Consider the following 24,231-nt stretch of genomic DNA (forward strand, 5'->3'; position numbering starts at 1 on the left):
ACTCAGAACTCAGCCAACAATGTGGTGAGTTTATTATAAGTATGCATGTAAAAGTAATGATTTTAGGTAGAAGGAGTGTAAGCTAATTGTATAAATATATTTTATACATTGAAATTGACCATTACTTTGCCTATAAGGTGTTACATTGATGTATATGATATTATAATTTGTTTGTTTATACAAACAAATTATTTTCTCATGTGAGTTATATAATTATTTATTAACAAATGCATTAATTTTATCTAAAGAAATGGAAAAATAGGAAAATAATATTAAATTTGCTTAACATAACTTTGTTTTAAATGAATTAAGATAAATTACGTTTGTTTTTGTTTTCTATATGAGTATTTGCTTTATTGATTCTATACACTATTGCTTCATTCATTTTATAAAATTAATTTATTTTAAATAGTATTATATGTATAATTTTATGCATAAATAATTATGTGTATTATATAATTGAATAATTAAAAATTTAAAATAAAACAATACCTAATTATATAATAATATATTAGTATTTATGTATAAAATTATATATATACTCTTATTGATATATTTTTATTGTGTGAAAATGTAAGTTATTTATTTATATTGATTATGATGTCATAATTGAAGGACGTAATTAAACGAATATAAATAGGAGTCGAGTGTAGTCACTAATTAGTATCAGATCCATTTATCTTGTCATTTTGAGCTTATTCAAAGTTAAAGCCTAATTCCATAGTCTTTGTTAGATTGTTTAGTCTTCTAATTCAATGATGGAATTAGTGACTATATATAATTTGAATAAAGAAATTATTATATAATAATTACCCACCCACCCTTTCTATCATTTTCTGTCACATCTAAATTTGTTAGTGAAATTATTTATAGTTCTAAAATTAATGATTTAATTTTCTTGTTAATTAATGATCAAATCTATTTATTTAAAGTATCTTAATAAATATAAAATAATCAAATTTCTTAATTATGTATTAACATCAATCACACAATCCCTGAAACAAATAAAACAAGAGACAAAAACGCAGGGAACTGCAAAATTGTTCTGTTATATACAAAATGACAATTCTCTCACCCTAATTAATGAAATCTAAATCAACCTGTGATTCTGCAGATACAGAAGATGAACAAGACAAACCGCCATTAATAATATCCTCAGAATCAGCTTTCTAATAAGGCCAAGTCTCTTAGACTTTTGAGCAACGTTCGGTGGCGTTTGTGATTTTCATAATTAAGAACTTTCATACAAAAAGTTGTCTTATATTATAACATCATACACTGCGTGGACAGCCCATTTTGCAGAATAATAATGGGTGGCCACACAAATTTAGCCCAAACCGTCCGTAGAAATTTTACATACCGAGAGTACTCATATAGGACACCCATTGACAGCATTTTCTTGTGGAAAACTCACTCTATTTCAACTGCAAAAGTTCCCAGTCTGTTGTGTAAAATGCTTCATTTTTCAGATTGATATGAGTGTAGGATACACAAGAAGATTTACTAACCAAATGGCTGGGGTCTGCAGTAGAAAATCAAATGAGTTGGAAGGTAGGCGTAAATTAGGAACCTATCAGCCGAAACAATGCATCAGAAGTTAAAATGGATAGCTTACCCGAATAGAATTGAGATACAAAATTGTTCCAAGGTTAACCAGGCCTACAGCTGCTACAGCCTGTTGAATGGTCAAATACATAGTTATGGGGAAGTTATTATTGAATAAGATACTTAAGTAATATGAGGCAGAGAGACTCATGCTTCCCACTGTCAACTGAACAGCTGCAACACGTTGGACCCTTTCAGAGTCCAAGGCTCGAACTCAAAGCTTCAAATCACCTCTCTCCTATAGATAGAGTTAAAAAAGTTGGTGAAATCAGTCAAAGTCTCGCATTGACAACATAAAATAACATAAACCATGTAGATTAAAGCACAAAAAATAATACCAAATCCTACCAATTGTTGTATAATCTCCGCAAGTCTTTCAACTCTGTCAGCTTGGCTAAATAAGTTGTAGAATGCACGGGATCGACGATCCTATCTATTTCTGAAATCCTGAAATGTTTGAACAATAGACAATGAGAACAGAATATATAATCACAGTAGAGTCCAGATGTTTTGCCATCAAGATAACTTCAACTCCAGCTTCACGAAATTGCGACAGTTCTAGTGCGTAGCTAAATAGAGAAAGCAATGTATTTCAGATACAGCCAACAAAATAAGGCTGATAAAGCTTATAAAAGTTCAAATGATGAAAAATTTTGGAAAGAACAGTGTCAACTTAATCACACTTACGGTTTTGCGATTTCAGTAATATCAAAACGAGGATCAAGACCTTTTCCGATGCCATCCAAAACAGTGGCAAAAGTTACCCTTCCCTACTTGAGATTATTGTTGAATAAATCAGGAAACAGCGTAAATCCACCAAGTTTTACATAATACCTCAAAATGCTCTTACAACAAATGTGAATATGGTAGGAAATGGGAAAGGTTGATCTGCTGCAATGGCTAACAAATCTTCCCCTGCAAATTGCAAATAATAACTGTGAGTACTGAGCAGCGCAAATCAACCTCATATCAAAGAAGTCTAAAGATATTTCATGATCAACTTACCCTTAACAATGTGGTTAAGTATCTCAAAATTAAAAAATGAAACAAAACCGAGGAGGACAACACAATTTAGTAACACATTACCAAGCTATACTCTATGGATATGACTTCATCATTCCTAAATTTGATGCCGGCATTGTTTATACTTTTAGCACATTTACGAAATTAATTTACAAAACATATTTAGTGGACAAACTGTTACCTGACAACCTAGTAAATTACACTTACAAATTTTGTATTTAACTTAACTGATGTGTCTTAAAGTGAATGGATAATCCAATTGTTTATTTTATTTTTAATTCGAAATCACTCCATCACATTAAGATACATCAATTTATATGGATAAGTTATTAAGAAAAGTTAGTAAATGTATTATTATTCTAATCTTAACATCCACGAGAAATAATATGGTTTTAGCTAAGACTTAATCCATTTTATATTATTTTTCTAACGTATAAAATTACACAAGTGAATTAACAATAGCAGCAAGACATTGCTTCTTTTTTGCTATCTTTTCCTCCTTGCTCAGTGGCTTTTTAAATCCAAGTTCTGCTGTCGCTATTTCTTTGTGTCTCCTTTGTTTAGCAAGATGCTCTTCAAAGCTGCAATAATTCAAATATGAATTTCATGATCACAAAAATGCTTGAATGATAGGAAGGAGCTCCATGATGATTGATAGCTCTTTCTTGTTAGTTTAAATAGTTTATAAGGGAAATTATCAAAAATAGCCAAAATACCCTTCCACTAAGCAAAAATGCCCAAAATCACTATTCCTAAGTAAAAATGCCCATGACTTTTTTCTAAAATACCAAAATTAACCTTCCCCTCATTTATATAAACACTTCTCACTCATTATGAGAGGTTAAATAAAATTTTATTAAAATTAGGGGGGCATTTTGATATTAAACATTATAAGAGCATTATACTTTTTCTAAAATACCAAAATTGCCCTTCCCCTCGTTTATATAAACCCTCCTCACTCATTATGAGGGGTTAAATGAAATTTTATTAAAATTAGGGTGGCATTTTGATATTAGGGGTTAAATGCCAGATTTTTGAAGAATTTTTCAATTGTTGCCATTCTAGGGTATTTCAACTTTCAGAATTCGAATTTCAGTTCTGTTTTTTCAAATTTCAACGTTTTACGATATATCGATTCATATTTTCTAGATTTTCTAAGAAATTTTCGATTGTCGTCATTCTAGGGTATTTCAACTTTTCGAATTCGAATTTCAGCTCCGTTTTTTCAAATTTCATCGTTTTACGATATATCGACCCATATTTTCCAGATTTTCGAAGAATTTTTCGATTACTACCATTTTAGGGTATTTGAACTTTTAGAATTCGAATTTCAGTTTCGTTTTTTCGAATTCCCCCGTTTTACGATATATCGATTCGTATTTTCCATATTTTTGAAGAATTTTTCGATTGTTGCCATTCTAGGGTATTTCAACTTTTAGAATTCAAATTTTAGCTCCGTTGTTTTTTAATTTCACCGTTTTATTATATATCGATTCGTATTTTCCAAATTTCAGAAGAATTTTTTGATTATTGTTATTCTAGGGTATTTCAACTTTCAGAATTCGAATTTTAGTTTCGTTTTTTCAAATTTCACCGTCTTACGATATATCGATTCATATTTTCTAGATTTTCAAAGAATTTTTTGATTGTCGCCATTCTAGGGTATTTCAACTTTTAAAATTCGAATTTCAGTTCCGTTTTTTCGAATTTCATCGTTTTATGATATATCGACTCATATTTTCTAGATTTTCGAAGAATTTTTTGATTATTGTCATTCTAGGGTATTTCAACTTTTAGAATTCAAATTTCAGTTCTGTTTTTTTGAATTTTTCCGTTTTACGATATATCGATTTGTATTTTCCATATTTTCGAAGAATTTTTCAATTGTTGCCATTCTAGGGTATTTCAACTTTTAAAATTCGAATTTCAGTTCCATTGTTTTGAATTTCACCATTTTACGATATATCAATTCGTATTTTTCAAATTTTCGAAGAATTTTTCGATTGTTGTCATTCTAGGGTATTTCAACTTTTAGAATTCGAATTTCAGTTTCGTTTTTTTGAATTTCCCCGTTTTACCATATATCGATTTGTATTTTCCATATTTTCAAAGAATTTTTCGATTGTTGCCATTCTAGGGTATTTCAACTTTTAGAATTCGAATTTCAGTTTCGTTTTTTCGAATTTCACCGTTTTACGATATATCGATTCATATTTTTCAAATTTTTGAAGAATTAGAAGATTGTTGCCATTCTAGGGTATTTCAACTTTTAGAATTCGAATTTCTGTTCTATTTTTTTGAATTTCACCATTTTACGATATATCGATTCGTATTTTCTAAATTTTCGAAGAATTTTTTGATTGTTGCCATTCTAGGGTATTTCAACTTTTAGAATTCGAATTTCAGTTCTGTTTTTTTGAATTTCACAGTTTTACGATATATCGACTCATATTTTTCAGATTTTTTTGATTGTTGCTGGATAGTAACATCACTCAAATCACATATAAGCATGAAATCAAATATATATCGATATATAATGACAGATAAAGTACATCGTACATATACGCACATACAATAAAATATACATACGAACATATGAAGAACAATAAATAAACAATGAGCTAACTAAATATACATCCGTGAGCTACTCGATATAGTGAAAATACAACTGCGACGTTAAACGACGATGCATAGAGGTAGATGACTCTCAGGGAAAATCGACGCTCCGTGACAATGTCAAACACTCAACAAAACGTAACATAAACACGCCACAGTCACCGGATCCCAGTCCCTGCTGAGGGACATCCGCTCGATATAAAGTGAGGGAATCACGTCATGGAGTCTGTCCAAAAGCGGTCCAAAAACTCGTCGCCTCTAATAACGCAAGTATGAATGTCAGATATGGTCGCATCCACTGCTCAAGAGACCCCATATTCCCCAAATATGATACATCTGAATCGTATACTGTAATCGACCACTCACAAAAATCTATAACTCCGGTCGCCTAATATGCGTAGTCGAAGTTTATAGGGATGTAAACCTATAAACAGTGATAAATTCTAGTTAATAATAGACTAATTCAACTAATTCAATGTAGTGAAAATACATATATACTATACCTGATCGACCATCCCCCATGGTCGATACAACAGTCCCGGGGTGTACGCTGCCTCAACCATCCTCATGAAGAGCCCCGAAAACTCAAACTCTTCAAACGATGTGGTCTGCCAACTCTTCCAAGCCATCTCAATATGGCCTCCGAAGAATGTGTGGGCAGTTGTCCACCGCTGTAAACAATCACACGGTGGTCGTCCTGGTACCGACATAATAAAGCCAAAAACGAATCCACATGCTAAAATGGTATAAACAAGTTCACATGTGTTAGTTATTGATAAATATATCAAACTTTTTCAAGAATTATATACTATAGACAACTTACATCATCGGTCAGCCACTCGCGCAACTCTACCACAAGCTGCCAAAAACTGTGCTTTGACTTCGACCCGATGAAGTAGACATCATATGTGTCAGAAGTCGTAGCTCTGGTGTACCACGTGAGGAAAGATTCCTCACGCTCTGAGGCAGAGGATGCAATGGTCCTAAGTTACCGTTTCACCCTCCCTTTGAGTGGATTTGTATATAGAGTGCGAACCAGCGAACCCTTTCGGATGATCTGGCCACGTGTTGTACGAATAAACTACATGATCCAAAAAAACAATTAATTCATCATTCCATCCTACGTAACAATTAGCAATAATCGATTTATTTTACTTTCATCATGTATGCGGGAAGAGGTTCAGCTGGAGAATCCTGAATCACGGTCAAGTCCACCATGCGTGCTCCCTCGAGGGACTTCAAAATTATAATTTTGAACATCTTAGTGACCAATATATACGAATATTTATATACTAAGTATAATTGATATACCTCAATATGGATGGCCCCAGAAACGTTCTCCTGGAAGTCCTCCTCCTGTGAACCAATATCCACTATCTTTTTGGTTGAGCTCGAGATATCAGCAAGTAACCATAATCGCTCGTCCTAAAAAAGAGTCAAAACATCATTAAATAAACAATATAACAGAAAAGACAAATCGATCAATGACATCATTTTAAAAAAATTAACCTCAACTTTCGGGGAAGGTGTTCGGGGAGAACCCTCTATCAATAATATATCAATGCCGGTTCCCTATATGCATGAAAAGGGTAAAATGGTAAGTGATATTTCATATAAAATATAATATCGTTAATAATTAGCATACCTCAAGTGGAGGATCTGAAGCAACTGGAGATCCGACTGGATGGCCTTCATGAGGAAGACCCTATACGAATATATATACCCTATATTAATCGATAACCGAACAATCATACAAATAAAATTCTGGTCTTAAGTGACATACCTCAGCTCGGACAAGTGATGCAACCAAAGGGCTAATCGGTGCCTCCTCATGGCTACTACCCTAAGATAATAGTAATAATAACTTAATTATATGACATTTCATATATAACAATACTATAATATAATAACGACATTCAATATAAATTTGAAATATCATACGAACCTTGTGTGGCTGATGGGATGGTATAGCGGTATCAATGGGGGATGTCGATTGGATATCGTCGTCTCTCTTCTGTATGAATGTAATAATAGTTGTCAGAATAATAACAGTGTATGCATTTTTAATAAGTAATAAATTAGAAGTGGTTTTACAACCTGAACGACGAGGGCTGGATATGTACGCGTGACGATGTCCTCCAAACGAGTCATACGATCCTATACTCAAGTCATATCGTCACGTAAACGAGTCATATCGTCACGTAATCGAGTCATCTGGGAAGAGACATCGTCACGAAAACTCGATATCTCATGTAAAATCGTAGCACCCCAGTGTGCTAATGTAGTATCTAATGTAGACATACTAGGTGTTACGGATGGGGAACACTGCTTGGTGGCATGATGGGTAGTACGGTCCTCCATTGTAGGATGGTATGTCATCCGTGGGCTCTGAACTACAGGGGAACGTAAATGCTGCTCCATAACAGGAGACTGAATAGGCTGCTCCATAACAGGAGGCTGAATAGGCTCTTCTTATGTCTCAAAAGTGTCGACGGGTACAGATGAAGGTCCAGAGACTGTAAAAGCCCCATCTTCGATCAGTGGAGGAATCAAAGAAGATGAGGAGGAATCAGTATCGAGTAAATCGGTGTACTCACGAATCTCAGAATACCATGGTGCACCCTTCTCGATTGATGATGGACGAAGGGGGAATGTGACATTCTCCTAATGATGAAGATATATAAGTCAAAATAATAGCAACATCATATGAATTAATCAACTTATTAATTAACGAGTACATACCGGACTACCAGTGAAAATATGACCTATATGAGTCCAACTAGGGACGTCTCGCGTATGCCACCTCAATATCCGTGGGGACGCATAATGATCAACAAGGTCAATCCAATCGTATAATGTGTCCAGAGTCTCATATATCCAATACTGCAATATAATCATTTACGATATAAATAAATCAATTTATATTTTTGTCAATTAATATATATAAATAATAATATAAAAATTACCTGAAATGCGAAAGAAAATCTGTAAAGGTCGTATTTACAAATTTCAGGCATCCGTCTGGAACAGACTTTCTCACTCGCCTGTGACATAGACTCGTATGTCATCTGCCACACAACAACGCCCCAGAGGTAGGAATTAAACCCATCCTAATGATCAACTAACTGTAAGTAATCCATAGACACCTTCTTTCGTCGATCATTCCCCAACAAAACAATGTGAAGAATATACAACAAGGCCATCTTGACAGCGTCAATATCGTCATCCCCCCATAGCCTCGACAAGAAAACATGCTCTATGTCGTGATACTGCACCTTCGGACAACTGTGAAAGTACATATCCTTGATCCTATGTCCAAAGGAGCGAGGAATATATGAAGAAATATCAGTCCGTCGGCTAAACGAAAGCCCTGTCACTAACACAAACTCAAACGGGCTAAATCTCACATCAACCCCGCTAACCCTAAACCAAAACTCATCTTTGGCAAAGGGTGGATGTAGCTGTCGTAGTAGAAATGCATGAACCAATATCCCGGAGAATTTGGTTTTGGGTAAACGAAGGAGAGACCCAAAACATGTCCTCTCAAATAGTCGCAGCTGACTTGGGGTCAATGTAGAAGAAATCTGAGATAATGCGGCACGTTGTGCACGACATATCGTATCTGCCCGGAAGTGTCTGGACTCGTCGGGGATTCACAGCTCGCTGTCAACCCGTCCTCTTTTGCGAGAAATATCCTATAACAATTTTTAAAATTTGTTAGACATTCATAAAAATAAATATGTAAACAAATGTATTCGTGGAAAAAACATAAAAAGATGAAAAATACCAAATAATCAAAAAGAAAATGACAAAACTTAACAAATAAGAACTGAAATTCGAGTTCTATACGTTCAAATACTCTAGAATATTAACAATCAAAAAATCGATCGAAAATAACATAATATGAATCAAGATATCCTGAAAGGACGAAAATTAAAAAAAACGAAACTGAAATTCGAATTCTATACTTTGAAATACCTTAAAATGACGATAATCGAAAAATTGTTCGAAAATCTTGAAAATATGAATCAATATATCCTGAAATGGTGAAATTTGAAAAAACGGAACTAAAATTCGAATTCTATACTTTGAAATACCTTAAAGTGATGATAATCAAAAAATCGTTCGAAAATCTTGAAAATACGAGTCGATATATCCTGAAATAGTGAAATTCAAAAAAATAGAACTGAAATTCAAATTCTATACTTTGAAATATCTTAAAGTGACGATAATAAAAAAATCGTTCAGAAATCTTGAAAATACGAATCGATATATCCTGAAATGGTGAAATTCGAAAAAACAAAATTGAAATTCGAATTCTATACTTTAAAATACCTTAAAGTGACGATAAACGAAAAATCGTTCAGAAATCTTGAAAATACGAGTCGATATATCCTGAAATGGTGAAATTCGAAAAAACAGAACTGAAATTCGAATTCTATACTTTGAAATACCTTAAAGTGATGATAATCGAAAAATCGTTCAGAAATCTTGAAAATACGAGTCGATATATCTTGAAATAGTGAAATTCGAAAAAACGGAACTGAAATTCAAAGTTTATACATTGAAAGACCTTAAAGTAATGATAATCAAAAAATCGTTCGAAAATCTTGAAAATACGAATCGATATATCCTGAAATGGTGAAATTCGAAAAAATGAAACTGAAATTCGAATTCTATACTTTAAAATACCTTAAAGTGACGATAAGCGAAAAATCGTTCAGAAATCCTGAAAATACGAATCGATATATCCTGAAATGGTGAAATTCGAAAAAACGAAACTCAAATTCGAATTCTATACTTTGAAATACCTTAAAGTGACGATAATCGAAAAATCGTTTGGAAATCTTGAAAATACGAGTCGATATATCCTGAAATGGTGAAATTCAAAAAAACGGAACTGAAATTCGAAATCTATACTTTGAAATTCCTTAAAGTGACGATAATCGAAAAATTATTCGAAAATCTTGAAAATACGAATCGATATATCCTGAAATAGTGAAATTCAAAAAAACAGAACTAAAATTCGAATTATATACTTTGAAATACCTTAAAGTGACGATAATCGAAAAATCGTTCGAAAATCTTAAAAATACGAGTCGATATATCCTGAAATGGTGAAATTCGAAAAAACGGAACTGAAATTCGAATTTTATACGTTGAAATAACTTTTAATGTTAATAATCGAAAAATTGATCAGAAATGAATCAATACGAGTCGATATATCCTGAAACGATAAAATTAAGAAAAATGGAACTGAAATTCGAATTCTAGAAATTGAAACGGTGAAATTTGAAAAAACGAAAATGAAATTCGAAATCTATACGATAAAATTCCATAGAATATGAATAATCGAAAAATCGTTAGATAATTTGAAAAAAAGACTCGATTTATCCTAGCATGGGGAAAATCGAAAAAACAGATTTGAAATTCAAACTCTATCAGTTGAAATACCTATAAATGTCACTAACCGAAAAATCATTTGAAAATTTGAAAAAAATGAATCGATGTATCATAAAAAGACAAAATACAGAAAAACACAACAAAAATTCAAAAACACGAATCAATATATCCTATAAACGGAAAAATCGAAATATTACGTTGAAATTACATCATTACATCGTAAAATGTGTCAAAAAGCACCAAAATTCGAAAAATCGAATCTCAAATTTGAAAATTACATATGGAAAAACCCTAAAACAGAAAAAACGGATATAAAATTCGAAAACTGTACGATTAGAAACCCTAGATAAGAAAATTCTCAATTTACCGTCTTATGAAAATTTCTTAATTGAAAAGGTCCATTGTTATATGACAAATTTTAAAAAAACCCGCTGTGTCCTAACGAATCTCCTCCGGCTCCCCAATATTTAAAAAAAGCCACTTTACCCCCCTAACCCATGGTCAATGTCTGTTGACCGTGGGATAAATCGTTTGCCGTGGGAAATGCTGTTCCCACGGTTAAATTGTTGATCCTTCCGGCAACCATTTTGGCCAAATTTTGGTCGTTTCGACCTCCGATTTTCACATAAATCAAATCTACACGTTGTATAACACAAAACCCCTCAATCAATTCAACGAAAACAACAAAAAATTAAAATATTTTAAGCATTGTTCAAACCGTAAACCCTAAAATTTCAAACCAAAAAATCTCAATCAAATCTCAATAATATGAGCATTTGCGGTTGCCAGAAAGCAAGAAAATCAGCGGAAATGAGGTTCACCGTGGGATTGTCGTGGGAGAGTGGGAAGCTTTGGTATTTTCTTTGAATTGCACAGTGAAATCGCAAATTTTAAGCATTGTTTATATAAAGGGGCAATTTCGTAATTTTTCCAAACCCACAATCAAGTGGGAAATTTCAGAAAAACCCGACGTGGGCTAAGGACTCCCCCCGACACCCCAATATTTTAAAAAAGCCACTTTACCCCCCTAACCCATGGTCAATGTCTGCTGACCGTGGGAAACACTGTTCCCACGTTCGGACTGCCGATCTTTTCGGCAGCCATTTAAGACCAAAGTTCCGATTTCCACATAAATCAAATCTACACGTTGTATAATACAAAACCCCTCAATCAATTCAACGAAAACAACCAAAAATCAAAACATTTTAAACATTGTTCAAACCGTAAACCCTAAAATTTCAAACTGAAAAATCTCAATCAAATCTCAATAATATAAGCAATAACTTAATCCAAACAAGATTACGGGAGATATACTAACCTTCTTTGCCATTTGCGGTTGTCGGAAAGTAAGAAAATCGGTGGAAATGAGGTTTGACTATGGGATGACCGTGGGAATGGGAAATTTTGAATTTTTTTTGAATTTGCACAGTAAAATGACCGTGGGAAGTGATGAAATTTGTTGTGTTTATATATGGGGGCAGTTTCTTCATTTCACAAAACCTGGGCATTTTTGCTTAAACCTAAATTTTTTGGGCAATTTCGCTTAGACCCCCTTAATTTTGTCTATTTTTGATAATTTCCTGTTTATAAATTTTGGTTCAGAGTGCAAATAAGTTGTTGGACCAAAATCGTCCTGCTAAACCAAGAAAAAACATCATTAATACATAGCCACATCATTTTAACAAAGGATGATGCAAGTTATAATATCGGGAAAAAGACTATTTTCCACCCAAATTTTAAGCTATTCTCAAACTTACACTTACGGGAGATGAAAAACCCCATTTCACACCCATAGCCAAACTGTTGTTAATTTTTTCTGTTAAAGGGAGGGGTAAAATAATTATTTTACTGTTTATATTAAAAAGTTATAAAGTTTATTACTCCCCGCCCTCCCAGGTTTTAGAAACTAACATTTCACATTTACCTAAAGTTTTTAAACTTTGAAAAGTAACATTTTCACCCGCAAACCTAGGGTTTTCATATTTTTTAAAACTTAGCCCCCCCTATAACTTTCAATAATAGCAATTTCACCCCCATTCTTCAACTTCATCTTTTGACGTCGTCTCTGGCCTCCTCCTTCTCCTGGTGCGACGACGATGGTGCAATGAAGAGATCTCCATCTCCTCGTTGCACAATGGGAAGAAGAGACAAAAGTCTCTTCGTCGTACCACCCAAACGACGAAGGATGACGAAGCATTGTCCTTCGTCTGTTCTTCCAGATCTGGGTGATGAAGGGTCATCCTTTGCAGTCGGAGATGGGAGATCGGTGGATTGCATCGACCGTTGGTGGTGGCCGGAGAAGGAAGCAAACTTTAAGGGTGAAATCTAAATTTTTTAGACTTTGAGGATGGGTTGAGGTGTTAGTTTTTAAAACCTAGAGGGAGAGAATAATAAAATTTTAAAGTTTTAAAGTTTATAAGTGAAATGAAGATTTTATCTGTCTCTAACTGAAATTTTGGACGGCAGTTTGGCCATAGGTGAGAATTGAGGTTTTTCATCTCCCGTGAGTGTAAATTTGAGAATGACCTAAAATTTGGATGGAAAATAGTCCTTTTCCCTATAATATCACATGCAATCATAGGGCAAAGGACTATTTCCCACCGAAGGTTTGGTGCAAAGATAGAACACACCCGTGGAATTTCAAAAACCCAAATACTTGCCCAAGATTTAATCTATTTTCACACACCAAAAAAATTTTCGTTAGAGTTAAGGGTAAAATCGTTATTTTATCAATAATATTAAAATAAATAAAATTATATCTCATTTTCCTCTTTTGGTTTGAAAAACTAACAATTTTCCCCTAAGATTAAGTTTTGAAAAATTTAGTTTTTCCCCTAGGGTTTGGAAAAAAAATCCAACCAACTAATCCGGTGAACAATGACCTCCCTCTCCTGATAACGCTTTCTTCCAACAACTCTTTCTTCGACGATGATGAAGGACAAAACCTTCACTTGGACAATGCCTTCGTTGTCCATATGACAAAGGACGACGCTTCGTCATCCCTTCATCTAAACTTGATGACGTGGTAAGAGAAGAAAGAAATGACAACAAAGATGGTGGTTGGGTTTAGGGTGGAAAGAGACGGTTGTCGATGGCTGAAGAGGTAAAGAAAGAAAACCTAGATTTGAGGGGGAAATATGACTTTTCAAATATTGAAAACTTTATGTAGGAGTGAAGTTGTTAGTTTTTAAAACGTGAGGGGTGGGGGGGGGGGGGGGGGGAAGAATGATATAAAATTATATATATTTTTCATATTATTATTAAAATGATAGTTTTACTCTTATATTTAACTACAATTTTAACAAAAGTTTAGGGATGAGTAAGTGTTTGTTTCCTTTGACTTTTGAAATTTTGATATCGTTTCTGATATCTCATTTTGTATTAATGATAAAAAGTTCAAGTAATTTTCTTTCACTTTCTTGCTCTTGTCTTCTTCTTCTTCTTGATGTTTGCTGTTCATGGCGGGAAAGAGGATATTTCCAAGGAACTTATCGTTGGTGGCACTCAGAACTCAGCCAACAATGTGGTGAGTTTATTATAAGTATGCATGTAAAAGTAATGATTTTAGGTAGAAGGAGTGTAAGCTAATTGTATAAATATATTTTATACATTGAAATTGACCATTACTTTGCCTATAAGGTGTTACATTGATGTATATGATATTATAATTTGTTTGTTTATACAAACAAATTATTTTCTCATGTGAGTTATATAATTATTTATTAACAAATGCATTAATTTTATCTAAAGAAATGGAAAAATAGGAAAATAATATTAAATTTGCTTAACATAACTTTGTTTTAAATGAATTAAGATAAATTACGTTTGTTTTTGTTTTCTATATGAGTATTTGCTTTATTGATTCTATACACTATTGCTTCATTCATTTTATAAAATTAATTTATTTTAAATAGTATTATATGTATAATTTTATGCATAAATAATTATGTGTATTATATAATTGAATAATTAAAAATTTAAAATAAAACAATACCTAATTATATAATAATATATTAGTATTTATGTATAAAATTATATATATACTCTTATTGATATATTTTTATTGTGTGAAAATGTAAGTTATTTATTTATATTGATTATGATGTCATAATTGAAGGACGTAATTAAACGAATATAAATAGGAGTCGAGTGTAGTCACTAATTAGTATCAGATCCATTTATCTTGTCATTTTGAGCTTATTCAAAGTTAAAGCCTAATTCCATAGTCTTTGTTAGATTGTTTAGTCTTCTAATTCAATGATGGAATTAGTGACTATATATAATTTGAATAAAGAAATTATTATATAATAATTACCCACCCACCCTTTCTATCATTTTCTGTCACATCTAAATTTGTTAGTGAAATTATTTATAGTTCTAAAATTAATGATTTAATTTTCTTGTTAATTAATGATCAAATCTATTTATTTAAAGTATCTTAATAAATATAAAATAATCAAATTTCTTAATTATGTATTAACATCAATCACACAATCCCTGAAACAAATAAAACAAGAGACAAAAACGCAGGGAACTGCAAAATTGTTCTGTTATATACAAAATGACAATTCTCTCACCCTAATTAATGAAATCTAAATCAACCTGTGATTCTGCAGATACAGAAGATGAACAAGACAAACCGCCATTAATAATATCCTCAGAATCAGCTTTCTAATAAGGCCAAGTCTCTTAGACTTTTGAGCAACGTTCGGTGGCGTTTGTGATTTTCATAATTAAGAACTTTCATACAAAAAGTTGTCTTATATTATAACATCATACACTGCGTGGACAGCCCATTTTGCAGAATAATAATGGGTGGCCACACAAATTTAGCCCAAACCGTCCGTAGAAATTTTACATACCGAGAGTACTCATATAGGACACCCATTGACAGCATTTTCTTGTGGAAAACTCACTCTATTTCAACTGCAAAAGTTCCCAGTCTGTTGTGTAAAATGCTTCATTTTTCAGATTGATATGAGTGTAGGATACACAAGAAGATTTACTAACCAAATGGCTGGGGTCTGCAGTAGAAAATCAAATGAGTTGGAAGGTAGGCGTAAATTAGGAACCTATCAGCCGAAACAATGCATCAGAAGTTAAAATGGATAGCTTACCCGAATAGAATTGAGATACAAAATTGTTCCAAGGTTAACCAGGCCTACAGCTGCTACAGCCTGTTGAATGGTCAAATACATAGTTATGGGGAAGTTATTATTGAATAAGATACTTAAGTAATATGAGGCAGAGAGACTCATGCTTCCCACTGTCAACTGAACAGCTGCAACACGTTGGACCCTTTCAGAGTCCAAGGCTCGAACTCAAAGCTTCAAATCACCTCTCTCCTATAGATAGAGTTAAAAAAGTTGGTGAAATCAGTCAAAGTCTCGCATTGACAACATAAAATAACATAAACCATGTAGATTAAAGCACAAAAAATAATACCAAATCCTACCAATTGTTGTATAATCTCCGCAAGTCTTTCAACTCTGTCAGCTTGGCTAAATAAGTTGTAGAATGCACGGGATCGACGATCCTATCTATTTCTGAAATCCTGAAATGTTTGAACAATAGACAATGAGAACAGAATATATAATCACAGTAGAGTCCAGATGTTTTGCCATCAAGATAACTTCAACTCCAGCTTCACGAAATTGCGACAGTTCTAGTGCGTAGCTAAATAGAGAAAGCAATGTATTTCAGATACAGCCAACAAAATAAGGCTGATAAAGCTTATAAAAGTTCAAATGATGAAAAATTTTGGAAAGAACAGTGTCAACTTAATCACACTTACGGTTTTGCGATTTCAGTAATATCAAAACGAGGATCAAGACCTTTTCCGATGCCATCCAAAACAGTGGCAAAAGTTACCCTTCCCTACTTGAGATTATTGTTGAATAAATCAGGAAACAGCATAAATCCACCAAGTTTTACATAATACCTCAAAATGCTCTTACAACAAATGTGAATATGGTAGGAAATGGGAAAGGTTGATCTGCTGCAATGGCTAACAAATCTTCCCCTGCAAATTGCAAATAATAACTGTGAGTACTGAGCAGCGCAAATCAACCTCATATCAAAGAAGTCTAAAGACCTAGAGGTTGTATACTATCAACATATATTTCATGATGAACTTACCCTTGACAATTTGGTTAAGTATCTCAAAATTAAAAAATGAAACAAAACCAAGGAGGACAACACAATTTAGTAACACATTACCAAGCTATACTCTATGGATATGACTTCATCATTCCTAAATTTGATGCCGGCATTGTTTATACTTTTAGCACATTTACGAAATTAATTTACAAAACATATTTAGTGGACAAACTGTTACCTAACAACCTAGTAAATTACACTTACAAATTTTGTATTTAACTTAACTGATGTGTCTTAAAGTGAATGGATAATCTAATTGTTTATTTTATTTTTAATTCAAAATCACACAATCACATTAAGATACATCAATTTGTATGGATAAGTTATTAAGAAAAGTTAATAAGTGTACTATTATTCTAATCTTAACATCCACGAGAAATAATATGGTTTTAGCTAAGACTTAATCCATTTTATATTATTTTTCTAACGTATAAAATTACACAAGTGAATTAACAATAGCAGCAAGACATTGCTTCTTTTTTGCTATCTTTTCCTCCTTGCTCAGTGGCTTTTTAAATCCAAGTTCTGCTGTCGCTATTTCTTTGTGTCTCCTTTGTGTAGCAAGATGCTCTTCAAAGCTGCAATAATTCAAATATGAATTTCATGATCACAAAAATGCTTGAATGATAGGAAGGAGCTCCATGATGATTGATAGCTCTTTCTTGTCAGTTTAAATGGTTTATAAATTTTGGTTCAGAGTGCAAATAAGTTGTTGGACCAAAATCGTCCTGCTAAACCAAGAAAAACTAGCATTAATACATAGCCACATCATTTTAACAAAGGATAACGCAAGTTATAATATCGGGAAAAGCACCCACGGGAGATGAAAAACCCCAATTCGCACCCATAGCCAAACTTTTGTTAATTTTTTCTGTTAAAGGGAAGGGTAAAATAGTTAATTTACTGTTTATATTAAAAATTATAAAGTTTATTACTCTCCGCCTCCTCAGGTTTTAGAAACTAACATTTCACCTTTACCTAAAGTTTTCAAACTTTAAAAAGTAACATTTTTACCCCCAAACCTAGGGTTTCCATATTTTTTAGAAATCAACCACCCCCCATAACTTTCAAAAATAGCAGTTTCACCCCCATTCTTCAACTTCATCTTTCGACGTCGTCTCCGGCCTCTTCCATATCCTGGTGCGACAGCGGTGGTGCAATGAAAAGATCTCCATCTCTTTGTCACACGATGTGAAGAAGAGACAGAGGTCTCATCGTCGCACCACCCATACGATGAAAAATTTAGTTTTTCCCCTAGGGTTTGGAAAACAAATCCAGCCAACTAACCCAGTGAACAGTGACCTCCCTCTCCAGCGTTTCTTTCTTGTTGACGCTTTCTCCCAACGGCTCTTTCTTCGGCGATGATGAAGGACAAAACCTTCACTTGGACAATGCCTTTGTTGTCCATATGACAAAGGATGATGCTTCATCATCCCTTCATTTGAACTCGATGACGTGGTAAGAGAAGAGAAAGATGACAACAAAGATGGTGGTTGGGTTTAGGGTGGAAAGAGACGGTTGCCGATGGCTGGAGAGGTAAAAAAAAAAAACTAGATTTGAGGGGAAAATGTGACTTTTCAAATATTGAAAAATTTATGTAAGAGTGAAGTCGTTAATTTTTAAAACTTTGGGGGGGGGGGGGGGGGAGAATGACATAAAATTATATATTTTTTTCATATTATTATTAAAATGATAGTTTTACTCTTACATTTAACTACAATTTTAATAGAAGTTTAGGGATGAGTGAGTGTTTGGATTTTTGAAACCCAACGGGTATATGTTTGTCTTTGCACTAGACCTTGGGTGGGAAATAGTCCATTGGCTTGCAATCATGGGAATAGTCTGGTACAAGGCAGAATGGCGACCCCTTGATAAGTCATAGGCTAAGAATAAGAGTGTTGTTGAGAGGTTAAAAACAAAGAATGAGAGAAAAAAGTAAATTAACTATTACCTCTTGAAAGAAAAAAGAAAAGAAAAAGAGAGGATAACTATTCAATCTAATTTAACGAGGTCTTTTGACAATTATTCAAACTATTTTGTATATTATCATATTGCATAAAAGCTTCTTTTGTAATAATTTTCACAAGACATTAATGGAATAATTGTCCAAACAAGCAAATGAAGCATTAATATTAGCAGCAAAAAGAGCACAAAAAAGTTTTCAGTCTCCAATGAGAGCACCTGTTTAGAACTGTGCAGTTTTTCTAAATATGTCATATCTCCAGTAGGCATAAGAATGCCCATTTAAATCATTGCTTGAAGGACCTGAACTATGGTAAAAGTTTCAATGGGGAAGTATATAAAGGCAATGTATGAGAACCACATTATCATGGATCAAATAAAATAAGGACAGAATCACCTTGTTCATATCCTTCTCATAGACTCCACAGAACATTTCTAGCAGACCTTCTCTGATATTTAGACGAATACTGCATGGTGCCATGAAAGAAAACACATGAATAAATCAGAGTTAACACCAACTTTCACATAAACTGAAAAAACCTGTCCCAAGTAATCAACATCAAGTCTAGAGAGTACCTTCCCATCATCTCAAAGTCATAAAAGATCAATTTTCCACCATTTACATAATCTACAACAATACTTCTAGAATGCTGCAGAATATGGAAAAAGAAAATAAGATGACCAGGCTATACGACAGTGTAAACTAGACCATCAAGTAATCATTAAACATAATATGTAACTTCAAGTTCATGGTAGAAAATCCATTTTCTTGTGTCTTAATTTTTTTCTCCAACCTAAACCCTAGTATAGTATTAAAGCCAAGTTGACCAAGTGGTCTATTATTCAAATGTGTAAGGCTTAAAGGTAAAAAAAGAAAATTTTCAGACTTAAAAATAATAAGTCAAAGACATTTTTTAAGAAAACATCTTGTAGCTTATTGTGCAACTATCACTCTTATTTTTATATCATAATACAAGTATATAGGTCAGAATTAGGATCTCAAACAAGACAAGTCAATTACAAAGTAGTTTTCTAATAGTTTACAAGTTATTCTCAACTGCTTTCATGTAAATCCTCATGTTGGCACTCCATTGCTATCATATATTTTTTAATGTGTGTTTGTGTATAATTTGGAATAAAAGATTTACGCAATCTTCAACACTCTTCCTTATCACACAATCCCAATTTGGGAACTCTTACACTCCTTATCACTAACTTCAATAATTGGTAAATCACTCACAAAATTCTTCTTTTGTGCTAGTTAAATAGAGCTAAGATGACAATGCCTCAACCTGTTATGCCAAAACAATGATTCATCTGTTAGAATATGCCTTAAAAACCAATCGCTTTGTTGGTTTCAAATGTTATATTTCTTGCATATACATTATTATTAAAAAAAAAATGAGTTCTGTCATACTTTACATGTTTTCTGTGTCACTTTTATATCTATATTGTAGTTATATATTACATCCATATTAGCTACATGCATATGACATGTGAAAGGTCCTGATGAGTTTTAATAAACGTCATTAAATCGTTTCCTGCATAGACAATCTATTTGGGCAATAGTATTGCATAGTGGGTGTGTGCTATATCATCACAGTATATCAATGGATGATATTAGACATGGTGGATATACACATAGGTAAACAATAGAACTGTTTGATGGTTAGAGAACTAATCAAAGATTATTATATTATATTGTTTATCGAACGTAACTACTAAACGATGATCACATGGACATTAATATGTAGTCAATGATACATTGTAAATCATACTAGTATATAAATCCTTTGACTTGAGATATCATGGTTGTGCTTCGTTCTGAAACGTATGGTTCATATGGTGTATATCACGGGGCTAATCATGTCTTGTTCAGAAGCCGCTTTGATCATATATTACTTGAGTGAGAGGACAAGTGGTGATCATACAGGGATCCGTTAGTTCAACTGCTCTTGAGTTCCTATACGAATATCGAGAAACATGAAAATCTAAGACATTGGCCAATATAGATAAAAGTCTATATGAAAATAGTTTCAATGTGGCACGTTTTGAGGTATGGCTTGATATTCAAAAAGATTAAATATTGGATTTTGATATTCTATGAATCCAAGTTTAATTGGGATGTAACAACAAAGGGATTAGACTACATGGTAAGTGTGAGTAAGAAAGGTTCGCTTGGTATTATGTGAAACTTGTACTTCATTGTGATGTAGGAGTCATAAGACATTGCTAGATGACACCACATGATCAGTGGAAGCTTCGTCTTGTAGCGAAAAATGAAGTATATTGGTTAACGACAGTTTTGGATTATACAGTGATATAATGAAACGTATCGTCTAATATGGGAGCCACGACTACGTTACTATAAACCTTGAAAGTCACACCCATATTTCAAGGATCAAAATGGTGTTATGAAGCTAAAAATATTTATCCATGGTTGGCTAGCACTTTCTGCAGATAAAAATGGTGTTTTTCGAATAAGATTCAAAAAAGGGGCGAAATTGTCATTTTGCACTTGTTAAATTGTTTAGAAAGTTGAATGAATAATTTTAGGCACAAATTATTCAACATGTGTCAAATTATAATTTACTCTTAATTATCAACCAATGGGAAATAAACACATGATTTAACTTGATAAATATCAAGTTTAAGTTTAATAAATGGGAGAAAAAAGAAAAATATATAGAGATTTTTCTTCTCCTTCTTCCTTTTGTCGAGAAAGGCTTCCATTTTTCTTCCTTGAAGGGTGCAAGTCAAGAGATCAGTTATTTTAGTGATTCAAGCTTCCTAACTTCAAATCAAATTACAAGGTACAAGGTAGTTTACATGTTTTTATACTTTATTTCTTGAAACAACATATAAATTTTATATTAACATTGTTACATATGATGTGAACATAATCTTAAAATTTTAATTTTCTTGCCAAAATTCTACAAATGGTATCAAAGCAACAGTTTGATTTTTGAATGACAAGAACATGTCATATTTTTAGGTGTTTGGAAGTGTTAGTGATTAAAACCTAAGATACAAGTTTTGTTATGTTTGATTGGTTCAAACCAAGTGTACATATGTTATTAGGAATGTCTTAATAGCATTTGAGAAGCTTTAAATTATTGAAATTGTGTTGGATAACTTTTGACATAATTAAAAAAAAACCCCTAATTTTAGAAATTTGGGTGTTTTTAAAATTAATGGCTTAATCATGATTTATACATGATTGTCATGATATACACATGAATTTTAATCTTGACTTTACATGGGAATGTGTTTTTAAGAAACTTAGTTTGTGTGACTTAGTGAAGGGCATGAACAAGTTGACATGATTTTCATGTGTTTGGTTGATGGAAATAACATTCAATATTGATTGAATTGTTATTAATTCATTAAACTAGTGTTTGACTTGGTTTGATTGACAATTGAATTCTTGATAGCTTGGATTGGATAAATTACATTATGAGTAACCATATTCATGCTTGAATAATTATTACATGGTGAGATGGATTATGTTTGAGTGATGAATGATTCATATATGTCATGATTTGGTGAAATGCATGACACTTGTGAATTTGGCTCACATTAGGCATGTGTTATGTATTTATTTTACAACTTATCATTCCAAAATCTATTTATGTTTAAGTATGAATTAAAACATGTTTAGTGAGATTTTGGTGAACTTTGTATGTGTTTTGGAAACATCAAGAGTTAGGGTTTCATAGTTGGTTTCAAGAAAAATGTAATATAAAATTTTGGTTTAATTACTTTGTATACTTGTTATAGTTTGATCTTGTAGATACCAAACGTTAGATGTGTTTGTGTTTTAGGAAACTTGAACAAAAAGCATAAAGTATGGTAAATTATTTGTTAAGTTTACCAAATTACAAATTTAATTTCTAAGTTTGAATGTTTGACTATGGTGTTACAAATATTAATATGGTGCCCACAATGTCATGTTATTATAGGTATATATGATAGCATTAATGTGTAACATGTGTATGTTATATATGAGACATTATGACATGTTAAACATCATGCATCTAAATGCTTAACATTATGTATGCTAGATTGAAATGGACTTAAAATATTGGATATGTTTGTTGTCTTAGATACATAAATAAGAACTCAAGTTTGCTAGTCTAGAATTAAGTTATAAGATATTGGATCTCTTATATGCAAGATCAACCTAATGTACATTTTAGATATGTGATATGCTAAGTTGTATAAAAATATGATCTCTTTTGATTATTAAATAATATAGTTGATATGTGTTCAATAGCATGCCTAAGTTTTATGTTTTATATTATCATGTAATTTATTTATGACATATAATACATAGTTTTGTGCTTAAGAGAACTAAAACTTTTAGGCATGAAATATTCTTACAATACCATTTAGGATATTAGAAAAGTTTTCAATGACATAAATTGTAAGAATATGGTTTAGTAACGTGTCTTAGGTGACAAATACGTATCCAAAGATACATACTAGACTACTCAAGATATAAACTGAACCTAATTAATAATAATGAAATCTTTCCCAAATTTTCAATATCAAATTCGACCCTTCCATTGTGGGTCGATTAGGGTTACATCATAAGGCTGGAAATCATAGATTTCTATTATGTGACGGATACTATGTCATGTGGCATAAAATTAGTCGATTGGTGTCTAGAGTACTATTTCTGTCATTCCCTAGATTTTATTATGTGCGGGAGTGATGGGGTATTATATCTGGAAAATACGATGGGTTGAATTTGACTAGTTTAGAGTGCTTAGATCTATTATGTGCGGTGTTCAAAGCTTGAGGCTCACATAAATCATAGCTTGCATTTGGAATGCAAAAGGGAATCGATTCCTACTTATTGAGCTTGATGGACTTAGATCTATTATGTGCGGTTTGTCAAGTTTGAAAGAACTTAATTCCCCACTAAAAAGTGATCCAATGAACTTTTCGAATCTTCAACTGGGGAAGTATAAGATTTGAATAAAATAGTGGGAGTTAATAAGATTAAGTTTATTGGTAATTACTAATGAATTTGTTATTTCTTGCAACATTCTCTCTTGTGATATAGAATCTCAAAATGTCAATGACAAACAATATACTTTTGAAATTGATGGACTTTTATGTGCTTATTGGTCCCAATTTTAAAGATTGGCTGAGAAATCTGACAATTGTTCTCAATCTTGAAAAGTCAGCTTATGTCTTAGAGGCACCTTTACCAGTAGTAGTAGACCCTGATGCCCCTGAGGAAAAGCAAAAGGCTTATGTTGAATGGGTAGATGTCAACTTACAAGTCCGCAGTTATATGTTGGCATCAATGAACTCTGAACTTCAAACTCAGTTTGAGAACGTGCAAAGTGTGTATGAAATTATCACTACTTTAAGAGAATTATATAGTGAAAATGCTCGAGTGAAGGAATATAATTTGATGACTTCACTATTCAGCATGCAGCTTAAGGAGGG

Source organism: Mangifera indica, unplaced genomic scaffold (genome assembly GCF_011075055.1).
Source record: "Mangifera indica cultivar Alphonso unplaced genomic scaffold, CATAS_Mindica_2.1 Un_0005, whole genome shotgun sequence".
In the NCBI taxonomy this organism is placed as follows: domain Eukaryota; kingdom Viridiplantae; phylum Streptophyta; class Magnoliopsida; order Sapindales; family Anacardiaceae; genus Mangifera; species Mangifera indica.